The sequence below is a fragment of the Nesoenas mayeri genome, assembly GCF_963082525.1.
Source record: "Nesoenas mayeri genome assembly, chromosome: 5".
Lineage (NCBI taxonomy): Eukaryota > Metazoa > Chordata > Aves > Columbiformes > Columbidae > Nesoenas > Nesoenas mayeri.
In genome coordinates, this window is record NC_137548.1 from 24,066,107 (window position 1) to 24,071,810 (window position 5,704).

Genomic DNA, 5,704 nt, shown 5'->3' on the forward strand with positions numbered 1-5,704 from the left:
GCCCTGTTCCAGGCTTTGACCACCCTCTTGGGAAAGAAAACTTTCCTCTTGTCAAGTCCAAAGCTCCCCTGATGGATGGATGGATGGATGGATGGATGGATGCAGCTTTGAGCCTTCTGCTATCGGCTGCCGGGAAGAAGGGATCAGCAGCTCCCTCTCCACTTTCCCTCCACGGAAGCTATAGAGAGCAACGAGGTCGCCTCTCAGCCTCCATCTCTCCAAACTAGACACATCCCAGGTCCTCAGCATCCATGAACCAGAAGAAGCTCTTCCCTCACAGTGGACTTCTACAGCCCCCACACTCCCTCCCAGCTGAAGCTCTGACACAGGAGAAATCCCCTCCATCAAGAAAGCCCGCCTGAAGATCTACAGCCTAGAAACAGGGAATACAGCGTCACGTGGAGCACCAGCAGTTTCCGGCACTGCTTGCACACAGCAGAGTAGGAAAAATGCTCCTGGAGGCACAAGTAGGTCACAGCCCGACTGTGAGCCACAAATGTGATACAGGCAAATGCATTCTGCTGTGTCAGACAAGGCATTGCCAGAGGAAAGGCAAGCCTGGTGCAGAGCCCCGCTGAGAACTCGCCTGGACGACTACGGACATTTCTCGTTCCTCGGCTTCAGGAAAGATCAAGTCCATCTGCGATGAAAGCAAACCAAGACTACGTAGCTGGTGAGGATCACGGAGGGCCTACAGAAGAAGACAACAGCTGCAAGGAGCAAGACCAAGCCTGAGAGGGCTGGCATGACCCTCAAGCAAGATAGCAAGGATGAAAGCCAAAGGAGGAAAAGAGCTATCGAGTGCAAGCAACGACAGGGTCAACAGCACAAAACCATTCGAGACTTCTTCCCAAGCAGACAACCTCACCATCAACGACAGCGTAGCATCACGTATCACTTGCTGTAGCATCAAGTATCACTTGCTGCATTGGGAAGGAATGGCACAGGGACTGCCAGGGCCACCTTCCAAGCTTATCTGATGGCTGGCTGGCTGGCTGGCTGGCTGGCTGGCTGGCAAGCCTTTTCAGGTGCATAGCAGTGGCAAGACAAAAGGAATGCCTTCTTGAAGAGCACTGCAGAGCTCACCATCCTCATCCCATGCGCAGACAGGCTCAGGAGCCATCAGAAATAGGATACAGAGGGCTTGCAAGGGGTTGCAGTGCTTTGGAGCACCCACTGGTGTCCCACCAGGCACAGGAAGGATTCTCGCCCCCAAGGTCCATCAGGTCAGAGGCATTTGGGCACTCTGGGAAGTCCCCGAGATGGCTCCAGCTCAAGGGAGGATAGGGCTAGGGCAGCTCCTGGGAGGCGTCAGCAGCTTGTGGGACAAGGAGCCCGGTCTGGCTCACATGCTCAGGGAACAGCCGATCGCCAGCACTGGGGTCAGGAAGGAATTTTTTCTCCCGGGGCAGATTGGCACTGGTCCCCGGGGGTTTTTTGCCTTCCTCTGCAGCATTGAGCATGACCACTTTGCAGAGCTCCTCTGGGCCCTTTTGGCTCGCTTCCTACCTGCTGCTCAAGCACCAGGAAGATGGCCTCTCGTGCCCTGCAGCTGGGGGGAGGAAGGCTTTTTTTTCCCCCCATGTGGGACACCAAGTGTCTCGGGGGGGTTTTGCCTTCCTCTGCAGCATTGAGCATGGCCCACTTGCCGCGGCTTCTTTGGGCCATTTTGGCTGGGTGCCTGCTGCTCCACGAGCTGGCCCTAAACTTAGCTAGAACAGCCTACCTAAACCAGCAGACAACAACTAACCTCAGCCAACCTTAAACACCTGAAAACAAGCAACCTTCCAGAACCTAAACCAATCTCAATCTGCCTTCAAAAACTTCAAACTATCAGCCACCAACAACCTAAAAAGCACCTTAAACAATCTACAACAAATTACCTCAACCAACCTAAACCAAACCAAATAAAGCAACCTCAACACCCTCAAACAAATCTACCTAAAACAAATGACCTAAAATATCCTACCGAAAACAACCTAAAACTACAGAAACCAGCATTCCTCAAACAACCTTCAGCAACCCTGATCCAAACAAGCTGAAGACATCTAAACAGACCCACCTTAATCAACCTAAAACAACCCTTCAACAACCTCAAACAACTTCAAAACCACCTCATAAAGCGTAAAACCGCCTGAAACAACCAAGCTCAACTAACCACCTAGACTAAACAACTTCAACCAACCCCCAAAACAGGAAACCAAACAACAGAAGCAACCTGAACAAAATGACCTGAAGCAAGTCACCTAAGCCAAAATAGGACCACCTAAAACAACCAAGCTAAAAACCAGTCTCAACCACACAAAACTTCCACAAACAAGCTAAAACACCCCAAAAAACCTACATGACCAAAAACACCCAACCAACCCAAACCCCGCCCTACTCCATGCAGTGCCTCACTTGGATGTGTCTGCAGTCTTGGAAGCTGCGCTACCCCAGCCAGCTTCTCCTACAAATGCACCTTGAGCTTGTTTTGGAGCTTCTACAAGGGGACTGCAGCTACTGTATACTCTTGACCCACGAACGGTACCCCTCCAACTGGGAAGCTCATCCTCTTGGACTGACCGCCTAGCTTGGGGAAGGACACGCGTGGAGCAGGGAGGGAGGAGGCGGACACCTGCCTAGCCGGCCAGATCAGCCCAATCAACCCTGGCCGATCAATGGGGTGACACGGCTCGCAGACAGATTGCTCTCACATCCAAACCAACCAAATGCAACCTAAACCCAACCAAAACCACCCTCAACCAAACCTCAACCCACCAGCCTAAACAACCCAGCCTAAACCAACCAGCCAACCTGCAACCGTCAGCCTACCTACCATCAAACAAAGATGAACAACAAAATAAAACTACATTAAAGAAACAAAACCCTGGTCCCACTTTTTTTCTTTGTGTTTTGCGTCCTTGAAAGTCTTCTTGGAGACAAAACCCCCCTGGCATTTCAGGGAAACAGTAGTCTCATCGGTGCTCGATTCATGGTGAGCAAAGAGAATAGAAAAGTTCTGCTCTCTTGGGAGCCTGGACTTCTGCAGGGCAAGCCCTGACCGAGCCCTGAGGGCTCCATCCAGGAGAGCAGCTCTCTGCAGGGCACAGACGGGCACACACACCTACACCACGGCTCAGGCAGGGACCCAAGGCCCCATGGTGAGCTGGGCCCTTGCCAGGAGACGGTGGCGGTGGGTGGGGGTCCCAGGGGAGGCCGGTCCCAGCCGCTGAGGCCTAGGAGCACCCCCAGGACCCTGGCAGAAGTAGACTTCCAAACACTTCCTTCCGTGCCTTCGAAATACGTGCTCGCTTAGGGATTGGCAACAGTACTTGTGGCTACATCCACGGCCCTGCTGTGCTTGCTCACCATACCAAGTGCAGGCTCCCTGGAGGAATGCTTGCTTTCTCCTCGTTGCACTGAGGAAAAGGAGATGTTCCAGGAGGCAGCAGACGTGCCCGCAGCAGCCGGGTCCCTGAGCGCTGGGAGAGGCGGCTGAGCTGCCGGGGACTCCGGCTTCTCCAAGGGTCCAGCCCAGCTGGCAGCTCTGCCAGGGCTCTCTCCTACACGCAGCCACCTCACCTCAGGAAACATCCCCAGCTTTGGGACCTCTTGGCTCTTGCCTCCTCTCGTGCACTAACAGTGGACAAGGCACAGAGTGAAAAGGTGGCCATGACGGGGACTGCCCAACCTGCCGGCACAGAGACGGGTGGCATCGCACGCACACACGGGCCTGTTCTCATCAGCCTCGCTCCCCCACAAGTCACACTAAACCCAACGCAATCAAGCTTCACCTTTTTATTCAAGATGCCACCTGCAATTCGCAGGAAAAGCAGCAAGATAGCAACGTTGTGTCCATTCGAAAACTCTCTGTGTCTGGCCAGGGCAGACTGTTTCTTAACTATCCATTAAGTAGCGGCTGCTTCCAGCAACAGCAAGCCCTCCAAAGCACGATGTAGAGAGAGCACCATGGTGCTTTACAAGCCCTATCATGCTTGTCAACAAAATGCGTCACTGGACTGCATGCGTGAAAAAGATTGCACTGTTACCTTCTCCCCATCACATACTGTCCAGAGCTGCACGAGAAGGGCCGATTTGCAAACTGGCCCAGAGCCAACACTTTGCCGTGGAAGCCACGGTCAGAGGGCACGGCTAGGAAGGTCCCAGTGTTAAACAGCCAAGGAGAGAAAACCCGCTGAGTCCCCAAACCCATCGGTGCCAAAACACCCACTGAGGCGGGAGCTGTCTACGGCAGAGAAAGTCAAAACAGAGCGAGACATCGCCCCAGGTGCCCGACAGAAGGCACCTTCGTGGAATCCAACGGGAGGTCGTCACGGGCAGTATCGCTACCGGAAGGAAGGCTGGGCCGGCAACAAACCCGCACGGTATTTTTGCCAGAAAGGGACACAATTAGGTTGATTAGTCCCCTATCTCGTAGGCACGGGGACTGATCCGGGGCCCCCCAGCACCCCAAAGGCTTCTTCCAAAGGGCGCTGGGCGCAGGGGCGGCGGGCGGGGCTGCACACGGGGGCTCTGTCACCCCCACGTCACAATGCCAGCACCCGGCAACGCTGAGCTCACAATGCCCCGCGCAGGATAAAAAGGAGCAGCCCCCCGTGTCCAGCGCCAGAGCTGGCCCGGCGGCAGCCCCAGCACATCCCAGACGAAGCACCTGGGGAGCTGGCTGGCGGAATCCCAGGGCAGCGGCTGAGGAAGGAAGACCCTGGATGAAGCTACGGGAGGTTCTCCACTGCAAGACCATCTCCTGGCAGGGCCACTTCCCAAACTCATCTGATGCATGGAAATCCTTTTCCACTGGCTACCCGTGGCAAGACCAAGGGAATTCCTTCTTGAGGAGCACTGCAGAGCTCACCATCATCATGCCCTGCAGAGCCAGGGGCAGTAGCTCTAAGAAGCGGGATGCCCAGATGTTGCAAGGGGGCCCAGGGCTCTCACCCGCATCAGAAGCTACGTGCCTCCTTGCCACAAGGTGACGGAGCAAGTGCCCAAGATGGGGCACGCTTCAGGTTATTCCATGCCTTTTGTTAGTGCAGGGATGGGAAGCAACGACATCCGAAATTTCCTCAGCGTCTGCTACTGCTAGGGAAAGGAGGAGGTAGGAACAGAAGGAGAGGAGAGAAGACTTCAGCTGGAAGGGACCTACAGTCACCATCTAGTCCAAATGCCTGACCACTTCGGGGCTGGCCAAAAGTTGAAACATGCTATTAAGGGCATCGGCCAAATGCCTCTTCAACACTGACAGGCATGGGGCATCGCCCACCTGGGCTCCGGGAGCCCTGTTCCAGGCTTTGACCACCCTCTTGGGAAAGAAAACTTTCCTCTTGTCAAGTCCAAAGCTCCCCTGATGGATGGATGGATGGATGGATGGATGGATGCAGCTTTGAGCCTTCTGCTATCGGCTGCCGGGAAGAAGGGATCAGCAGCTCCCTCTCCACTTTCCCTCCACGGAAGCTGTAGAGAGCAACGAGGTCGCCTCTCAGCCTCCATCTCTCCAAACTAGACACATCCCAGGTCCTCAGCATCCATGAACCAGAAGAAGCTCTTCCCTCACAGTGGACTTCTACAGCCCCCACACTCCCTCCCAGCTGAAGCTCTGACACAGGAGAAATCCCCTCCATCAAGAAAGCCCGCCTGAAGATCTACAGCCTAGAAACAGGGAATACAGCGTCACGTGGAGCACCAGCAGTTTCCGGCACTGCTT